At 36.0% G+C, this 10818-nt stretch overlaps 1 pseudogene across 1 annotated transcript; it reads left to right on the top strand.

Moving 5' to 3' along the window:
* Positions 1-1642: 1642 nt before the first annotated feature.
* Positions 1643-3124, top strand: LOC306645040 (eukaryotic translation initiation factor 3 subunit E-like; annotated as a pseudogene). Its single transcript has one exon. The product of its transcript is annotated as a eukaryotic translation initiation factor 3 subunit E-like (transcript).
* Positions 3125-10818: the final 7694 nt, after the last annotated feature.

Consider the following 10818-nt stretch of genomic DNA (forward strand, 5'->3'; position numbering starts at 1 on the left):
TATACCAAGTTCTCAAAGACAATGAATGCCAACCAAGAATCTTATATCCAGAAAAATTAAGCTTCAGATTTGATGGCAACATAAAAACCTTCCATAATAAACAAAAGTTAAAAGAATTTACAACTAGAAAGCCTGCACTACAGAACATACTCAACAAAATACTTCATGAGGAAGAAATGGAAAAAAAAAAAATGAAATCAGCAGAGAGAGGAACTACACTAAAGGAAAAGCCAATCAAAGAAGAAACCAAGTCAAGTTAAAAACCAAAAATAAATCAAAATGACTGAGAATACAAATCATATCTTAATAACAACCCTGAATGTTAATGGCCTAAACTCATCAATCAAAAGACATAGACTCGCAGACTGAATTTAAGAAAAAGACCCAAGAATATGCTGTCTTCAAGAGACTCACCTCCTAGGAAAAGACATCCACAGACTGAATTTGAAAGGATGGGAAAAAACATATCACTCTCATGGACTGTGTAAATAAACAGGGGTTTCTATCCTCGTATCAGATAAAGTGGACTTCAAGCAAAAGTTAGTCAAAAGGGATAAAGGATATTTCATACTACTTAAGGGAATTTTACATCAATAAGACATAACAGTCATAAATATTTATGCCCCAAACAATGAAGCATCTACATACATCAAACAAGCCCTTCTCAATTTCAAGAATCAAATAGGCCACAGCAGAATAACACTGGGTGACTTTAACACACTGTTCTCACCACTGGAGAGATCTTCCAAACAAAAATTATGCAAAGAAACTATAGAACTAAATAATATAAGTCAATAATTTAGACTTAACAGACATATTTCATCCATCGACTAGCAAATACACTTTCTTCTCAGCAGCACATGAATTATGCTCTAAAACAGACCATATATTATGCCACAAAGCTACTTTTAGCAAATAGAAAAAAAAAATAGAGATACTACCCTGTATTCTATCAGATCAAAATGGAATAAAATTAGAAATCAATGATAAAATTAAAAACAGAAGCTCTGCCAACACCTGGAGACCAAATAATATGCTATTGAATGACAAATGGATAGCAGAACAAATCAGGGAGGAAATAAAAAAATCCTTAGAGGTAAATGAGAACACTGATACAACATACCAAAATCTCTGGGACACTATGAAGGCAGTGTTAAGAGGAAAGTTCTTTGCGTTAAACTCATTCATGTTAAGAGGAAAGTTCTTTGCGTTAAACTCATTCATTAAAAGAATAAAAGGCAACAAATAAATGACAACTTTATATCTCAAAGCTCTAGAAAAAGAAAAACAAATCAACACCAAAAGTAGTAGAAGATAGGAAATAATTAAATTCAGAGCTGAAGTCAATGAAATTGAAACAAAAGAAACAATTACAAAAGTTGACAAAATGAAAAGTTGGTTCTTAGAAAAAATAAATAAAATTGATAAACCTTTAGCCACACTAATGAAGAGAGAGAGAAAAAAAACTCAAATTACTAAAATGTGTGATGAAAAAGGAAATATCACAACTGACACTACTACCCAAACTGAATCAGGAGGAACACACAATTTAAACAGATCAATTTCAAGCAATAAAATAGAACATGATATCAAAAGCCTACCAATAAAGAAAAGCCCAGGACCAGGTGGATTCTCAGCCAAGTTCTATAAGACCTTTAAAGAAAAATTAACAGCTTTTTCTTTGGCAAGATGGCAGAGTACGACTTGACTACTTGTATCACGCACTTATTGGATCGTCATCTGGTTTTTCTGCTCCTTGAGTTTCTCTCCGTGAAGGAGATATATAATGAAAAAGAATTACTTCAAGAGAAATTGGATCTTCTTAGTGACACCAACATGGTAGATTTTGCCATGGATGTGTACAAAAACCTTTATTCTGATGATATTCCTCATGCTTTGAGAGAAAAAAGAACCACAGTTGTTGCACAGTTGAAACAGCTTCAGGCAGAAACAGAACCAATTGTGAAGATGTTTGAAGATCCAAAAACTTTAAGGCAAATACAGTCAACTAGGGATGGTTGGATGCTATTTGACTACTTGGCAGACAAGCATGGATTTAGGCAAGAATATTTAGATACACTGTACAAGTATGCAAAATTCCAGTATGAATGTGGAAATTACTCAGGAATAGCAGAATATCTTTACTTTTTTAGAGTGTTGGTCCCAGCAACAGATAGAAATGCTTTAAGTTCACTGTAGGGAAAACTGGTTTCTGAGACCTTGATGCAGAATTGGGCTGCAGCTATGGAAGATCTTACACAATTAAAAGAGACCATAGATAATAATTCTGTAAGTTCTCCACTTCAGTCTCTTCAGCAGCAAACATGGCTCATTCACTGGTCTTCGTTCGTTTTCTTCAATCACCCCAAAGGTCGTGATAATATTATTGATCTCTTCCTTTACCAACCACAGTATCTTAATGCAATTCAGATGATGTGTCCACATATTCTCTGCTATTTGACTACTGCAGTCATAACAGACAAAGATGTTCACAAACACCAGCAGGTGCTAAAAGATCTAGTAAAAGATATTCAACAGGAATCTTACACATATAAAGACCCAATTACCGAATTTGTTGAATGCTTATATGTTAACATTGACTTTGATAGGGCTCAGAAAAAGCTGAGGGAATGTGAATCAATGCTTGTGAATGACTTCTTCCTGGTGGCTTGTCTTGAGGATTTCATTGAAAATGCCCGTCTGTTTATATTTGAGACTTTTTCTCAAATCCATCAGTGTATCAGCATTAATATGTTGGCAGAAAAATTGAACATGACTACAGAAGAAGCCAAAAGGTGGATTGTGAATCTGATTAGAAATGCACGACTGGATGCTAAGATTGATTCTAAATTAGGCCACGTGGTTATGGGCAACAATGCAGTCTCACCTTATCAGCAAGTGATTGAAAAGACCAAAAGCCTATCTTTTAGAAGCCAAATGTTGGCCATGAACATTGAAAAGAAACTTAATCAGAATAGGTCAGAAGCTCCTAACTGGGCAACCCAAGATTCTGGCTTCTACTGAAGAACTGTAAAGAATACATGAAAAAAGGAAAGATGAAATAACAAGGTCATTTTATGAAGGGTGGCATATTTTAGAAGGAATTAACATATTCAGTATACATTTTGAAGTATTTAAATAAAATCGGCTGTGGTTCATTTAAAAAAAGAAGAAGAAGAATTAACATCAATATTCCTCAAATTATTCCATGAAATAGAAAAGGAGGGAACCCTTCCAAATTCATTCTATGAGCTAGTGTCACCCTGATACCAAAATCAGACAAACACACATCAAGGAAAGAAAACTTCAGACCAATATCCCTGATGAACATAGATGTAAAAATTCTCAACAAAATTCTGGCAAATCACATACAAGAACATATTAAAAAGATATGTACCATGATCAAATGGGGTTCATCCCAGGGATGCAATGTTGATTCAACACGTGGAAATCAATAAACATAATTCATCACATCAATAGACTTAAAAATCATAGGATCATCTCAATAGACTCAGAAAAAGCATTTGACAAAACACAGCACCCCTTCAAGCTCAGAACACTAGAAAAACTAGGGGTATTAGGAACATACCTCAACATTGTAGAAGCCATCTATGCTAAACCCAAGGCCAACATCATTCTAAATGGAGAAAAATTGAAAGCACTCCGTCTAAAAACTGGAACAAGACAAAGATGCCCTCTTTCACCACTTCTATTCAACACAGTCCTGAAAACTCTAGCCAGAGCAATTAGACTGAAGAAAGAAATTAAAGGGATATGAATAGGAAAAGAAGAACTCAAATTATCACTATTTGCTGATGACATGATTCCATATTTAGAAAATCCAAAAAAATACACCAGAAAACTTCTAGAATAAATGAATTCAGCAAAGTAGCAGGATATAAAATCAACACCCATAAATCAAATACATTCCTATACATCAGTGATGAATATACTGAAAGAGAAATTAGGAAAACTATCCCATTCACAATAGCCTCAAAAAAATAAAATAAAATAAAATACTCGGGACTCAATCTAACAAAAGAGGTGAAAGACCTCGATGATGAAAACTACAGAACACTAAAGAAAGAAACTGAAGAGGATCTTAGAAGATATAAAGATCCTCCACGTTCCTGGATAGGCAAGACAATTAACATTGTCAAAATGGCCATACTACCAAAAGCATTATATAGGTTTAACACAATTCCTATTAAAATTCTTCATAGAACTAGAAAAAACAACCATGAAATTCATTTGGAAAAATAAGAGACCCAGAATAGCCAAAGCAATCCTTAGCAAGAAGAGTGAAGCAAGAAGCATCACAACTAAGCTATAAACTACACTACAGAGCCATAATAACAAAAACAGCAGGGTATTGGCACCAAAATAGATAGGTAGAACAATGGTACAAAATAGAAGACACAGAGACAAACCTACATAAATATTGTTATCTCATACTAGACAAAGGCACCAAAAATATACATTGGAGAAAAGATAATCTCTTCAATAAATAGTGCAGGGAAAACTGGAAGTCCATATGTAGCAAAATGAAATTAAAACCTTATCTCTCACACTGAACAAAACTCAACTCAAGTGAATCAAGGACGTAGGAATTAGACCAGAAGCCCTACACCTAATAGAAGAAAAAGTAGACCCAAATCTTCCTCATGTCACTTAGGATCTGAATTCCTTAACAAGACTCCTGAAGGACAAGAAATAAAATCAAGAATCAATAAATAGGATGGATACAAACTAAAAAACTTCTTCTCAACAAAGGAAGCAATCAATAATGTGGAGAGCCTACAGAATGGGAGAAAATCTTTACCACACACATCGGATACAGCACTAATCTGCAGGATATATAAAGAGCTCAAAAAACTTAACAACAAAAAACCAAATAACCCAGTCAACAAACAGTCTAAGGAACTGAACAGACACTTCACAGAAGAAGAAATGCAATCAATCAACAAATAAATGAAAAAAAGTTTATCATTTCTAGCAATTAGAGAAATGCAAATCAAAACTACTCTAAGATTTCATCTCATTCTAGTCAGAATGGCAATTATCAAGAATACAAGCAACAATAAGTGTTGATGAGGATGTGGGGGAAAAGGTACACTCTTCCATTGTGAATGGGACTGCAAATTGGTGCAACCATTATGGAAAGCGGTATTGAGTTTCCTTAGAAAACTTGGAATGGAACCACCATTTGACCCAGCTATCCCACTCCTCGGTTTATACCCAAAGGACTTAAAATCAGGATACTACGGTGGTGCAGTCACATCAAAGTTTATAGCAGTTCAATTCACAATAGCTAAACTATGGAACCAAACTAGATGCCTTTCAACAGATGAATGGATAAGAAAATGTAGAATATAAACACAATGGAGCATTAAAGGAAAATGAAATTATGGCATTTACAGGTAAATGGATGGAATTAGAGAATATCATCCTAAGCAAAATAAGTTAATCCCAAAAAACCAAAGGCCAAATGTTTTCTCTGATATGCAGATGCTGATTTGTAATAGGGGGCTGGGCTTGGGAAGAATGGATGAACTTTGGATTGGGTTGAGGGGAGTGAGGGAAGGGGAGGAGATGTGGGGTAAGAATGTTGGAATGAGACAGACATTATTATCCTGTGTACCTGTATGACTGCACAGTGTGATTATGCATCAGTACAGCCAGAGAAATGAGAAGCTGTGCTCCTTTTGCATACATGAGTTGAAATGCATTCTGCTGTCATGTGTAACTAATTAGAACAAAAAATGAAAACTAAAATCAAATAAAAATAATGCAGTATGTGAAAAATATATATTAAACAAATAAATAAAAAATCTAAGACTAGCTAAGTCTGATTTTAAAAAGAAAGAAAGAAAGCAACAAAATCTCCTCTCCCAACATACAAAGTCACAGAATCTGACATTGTGTCAACAGAAATTGTTGCTCTCCTGACAAATCAAAACAAAACAGTAAGGATTGTGACTGCATAATTGGCTCCCTTATTATAATTCCTACTCCCATTTCAACAAATGCCTTTGTAGACAAACCACTGAGGCATCAGAGTATAAAGATTTCTATCAAGTTTATGTTTTCCCTTGACCTCTGACCCGGACCCAATCTATAGAATGCCCAAGCTCCATTGTCTTGGTATTATTCCCGCCCCCCCACCCCCGCCCCGAGCAAACACCAAGGCCTTGCCTCCTTTCCAGCAGACTTTTCTCTCAGTCAGCAACTCCAACGCCAGCCTAGCGAAGGATAGGAGTCAAGATATTGCAAGCAAAGACCTTTTGACTGAACTGCCACAGGACAAAGAAACAGGAAAGAGACTGCTCACAAGAAAAACAAAAAATGTAGACCATGCATGGTCATGTCCTTTTTCCTAAATCACCTTTACCCAATATTTGACCAAGTCAAAAAGGAATCAAAGTTTTCTCAACAATAACCAGATAAATTCACCTAATGATAAAACTCCTTCAGGAGCAAATAGACACATCTCTTGGGCAGGTTTGGGAGAAAATAGGCTTACAATAGTAAAATATTAGGGCAATGGACTCTTGAAGGAATATAAAATGCAATCCTATGAGTTTTGAACTAGATCAATACACCATCCACAAAGCTGACTTTATATGAAAATTGATGTGTCTGAATTCTTTAAAAACAGTTTATTATGTCAAGCAGATTAAACATACCCATAGGAAGTCCTGTCTATTAATTTGGACCACCAGATATCTTTCCTGCCCATCTTACATTAATTAACTCATGTTTTAAATCTGAAAGGGTGTTCGGTTTTATTTTAACAATTACTTATGGAAGAAATTTTCAAAATCCTCTTTAGATTGCATTTTACTAGTTTGGGAACATTTTTGTATGAAAAGTAAGACTTTTCGAATTCAACCAACCACAAACAGAAAATCTTCAGGAGGGAAAAATCAAACCTATAATGAACATATACACACTTTTTTTTTCTTGCCCAATAATCCCTAAACAACTATAAAAAATATTTACTTTGTATTGACATTGTAATTATAAGTGTTATACATAATCCAGAGATGATTTAAACCATGTGGCAGGATATGCATAGGATACATGCAAATTCTACATCATTTCATAGAAATGACTTGTGCATAACTTGAATTTGGGTGTCCTTGGGGGTCCTGGAACCAATTCCTCAGGGGTACCAAGGGACAACCATACCTATTGCATTTATGTGACTTACCAAGAGGATAGTCAAGGCACAGAGGCCAAAACAACTACTTTCCTAAAGGTTATTCAAAACCAGGGCTTTATTATTAGACAGTGGTATCAGACTGGATGTACTTTCTCCAGATTGCTTTTGGTTTAATTCTTAAGAAGAGATTCACTGAGCTCCAGGAGTTCAGCTATGTGGATTGATGTCATGTCCTCAGCACACAGTAGCTCACATGGGAGAGAAGGCACCTGCAGCAGTAAGGTGATCAAAGAGCTCAGGGGCCCTGATGCCCACATTTGTCAGAATTCTGAAGTGGTAAGAAAGTCTAGATCTGCCAGGCTATTCAGGATTATAGCATCTCAGAGTTGGCAAGAATTTTGTAGGTCACTGACCCACCATCAGCCATGCCCTAAAACCCAGTAAGGGCCTTACAGCTGTCTAAAAGCACAACTTGGGCTAAAACTCAGGCATCTTGAACCCTACGTTGGTAGTCTCTCACTTATAGCAACACTTCTCAAGGTTTAATGTGTGTTTTAGTTAAGTTTTTGCATTGCTGTGATCAAAACACCTGACAAGAACAACTTAGAGAAGGAAAAGTTTATTTGGGGCTCACAGTTTCAGAAGTCTCAGTCCATAGATGATGACTCCACTTCTCTGGACCCAAAGTGAGGCAGCACATCTTGGGGGAAGGGCCCAGCAGAGAAAGGCTGCTCAGTTCAGGTCAGGGTCAGGAAGCAGAGCCAGGAAGGCAAGGAAGATGAATCCTTCCAGGGTATACCCACATTGAACCAGTCAGCTACACCTGCCTACAGTTACCACCCAGTTAGTCCATTCAAACTAGGATGGCCTGATTATATTACAGCTCCTGTAATCTAATCATTTTACTGCTGCTGAATATTCCAACATTAACAGGAGTTTTGGGGGACACTTCATATCTAAGCCATAATAATATGTATATGAATTACTCTGGGGATTTAGTGAAATATAATTCTGAATCAGCAAGTCTGAGAAAGTTTTCATTTAAATAAACTTCCCTATAATGCCAATGTTGTTGGTTGAAGACTAATTCTCTGAAAAGCACATACTTATGTCACCTTTCCCAACAGTCCTCAATTACAGAAAAATCCAGAAAATAGGGCCTCCTGTACTGCCTGGGATCTGATGAAACAGTCCTTTTCTTATCCTCTTTTTCATCAAATTTATCTCAAATAATTAAATCTCAGCTTCCCTTTCTTCTCCATTGGAGACTTCCCCAAATTACTGCCTAGTCACTTACTGAGAAAAGAGAAGAAAACCATAAAACAAATTGTTTGTGTCCATTTCTTGTTGTTATAACTAAATGCCACAGACTGGGTGATTTATTAAAAAAAAAATAGAGACTTATTTAGTTCATAATTCTGGAAGATGGAAAACCCAAAAGCAGATAACAGCATCTGAGAAGGGCCTTCTTGGTGCACCATAACATGACAGAGGGCATTCACATGACAGACAGAGCAAGTTCCTATAAAGCTAATGCTAATGTTATCACAGGGTGCCACCATATGACCTCATCTAATCCTAGCTACCTCCCAAAGACCTTACTCCGAATACTATTAACATATGAATTTGGGGGTTAAGTTTCCAACATATGAACTTTTGGTGGACACATTCAAACAATAGCACCAACATTCCTAACGTTCATATTAGGTGAATTTTAGCTAAAGCAGCAGTTCTCAAAGTATGGTTCCCCAGATGAAAAACATCAGCATTGCCTGGAATCTTGTTAGAAGTACAAATTCAAAAATTCTAGGAGAGGCTATCTTTTCTCCATTGTAAGTTTTTGGCACCTTTGTCTAGTATGAGATAACTGTACTTATGTGGGTATGTCTCCTTGTTTTCTATCCTGTACCATTGGTCTACCTGTCTATTTTGGTGCCAATACCATGCCGTTTTTGTTATTATTGCTCTATACTAGAGTTTAAGGTCTGGTATTGTGATACCTCCTGCATCATTCTTCCTGCCCAGGATTGCTTTGGCTATTCTGAGTCTTTTGTTCTTCCAGATAATTTCATGATTGCTTTTTCTGTTTCTATGAGAAATGCCATTGGGTTTTTAATTGGAATTGCATTAAATCTGAATAGCACCTTTGGAAGTATGGTCATTTTGATAATATTAATTCTGCCTATCCAAGAACATGGGAGATCTTTTCACCTTCTAAGGTCTTCTTCAATTTCTTTATATAATGTTTGGTAGTTTTCATTGTAGAGCTCTTTCACCTCTGGTTAGATTGATTCCCAAGTATTTTATTTTATTTTTTGTGGCTATTGCAAATGGAGTTGTTTTCCTCATTTCCCTTTCAGATGTTTCATCATTTATATATAAAAATGCTTTAGATTTATGTGTTGATTTTATATCCTGCTATTTTGCTGAATTCATTTATTAGGTCTAGAAGTTCTCTGATGGAGTTTTTTGGATCCTCTAAATATAGAATCATGTCATCAGCAAATAGTGACAGCTTGAGTTCCTCTTTTCCTATTTGTATCCCTTTAATTTCTTTGGTCTGTCTAATTGCTCTGGCTAGTATTTCAAGGATGATGTGGAATGGAAGTGGTGAAAAAGGGCATCCCTGTCTTGTTCCAGTATTTGTAAAACTGGAAATCCATATGCAGTAAAATGAAGTTAAACCCCTCTCTCTCACCCTGTACAAAACTCAACTCAAAATGGATCAAGGATCTAGGACTTAGACTCGAGACCCTTCACCAAATAGAAGAAAAAGTAGGCCAGAATCTCCATCACATTGGCTTAGGACCAGACTAACTAGATTCCATAGCGCAAGAAATAAAAGCAAGAATCAATAAATGGGATAGATTCAAACTAAAAAGTTTTTTCTCAGCACAGGAAACAATCAATAATGTGAAAAGAGAGCCTACAGAGTGGGAGAAGATCTTTTCCACCCACACTTCAGACAGAGCACTCATCTCCAAAGTTTATAAAGAACTTAAAAAACTTTACACCCAAAATACAATGAACCCAGTCAATAAATGGGCAAAGGAAATGGGCAAACACTTCATAGAAGTAGTATACAGGTGATCAACAAATATATGAAAAAGTGCTCATCATTCCTAGTAATTAGAGAAATGCAAATTAAAACCACTCTAAGATTTCATCTAATTGAAATTAGAATGACTATTATCAAGAACACAAACAATAATAAGTGTTGGCGTGGATGTGGGAAAAAAGACACATTCATACATTGCTGGTGGAGTTGCAAATTAGTGCAGCCACTCTGGAAAGCAGTATGGAGATTCCTCAGAAAGCTTGGAATGGAACCACCATTTGACCCAGATATCCCATTCCTCGGTTTACACCCAAAGGACTTAAAATCAGCATACTACAGTGATGCAGCCACATTAATGTTCATAGCAACTCAATTCACAATAGCTAGATTGTGGAACCAACCTAGATGCCCTTCAATTGACAAATGGTTACAGAAACTGTGGTATATATGCACAATGGAATATTACTCAGCCATAAAGAAGAATAAAATTATGGCATTTGCTGGTAAATGGATGCAGTTGGAAAATATCATGCTAAGTGAAATAAGCCAAGCCCAAAAAATCAAAGGCCGAATGTTTTCTCTGATAAGAGACAAT

Source organism: Sciurus vulgaris, assembly GCF_902686455.1.
Source record: "Sciurus vulgaris genome assembly, chromosome: 15".
NCBI lineage: Eukaryota > Metazoa > Chordata > Mammalia > Rodentia > Sciuridae > Sciurus > Sciurus vulgaris.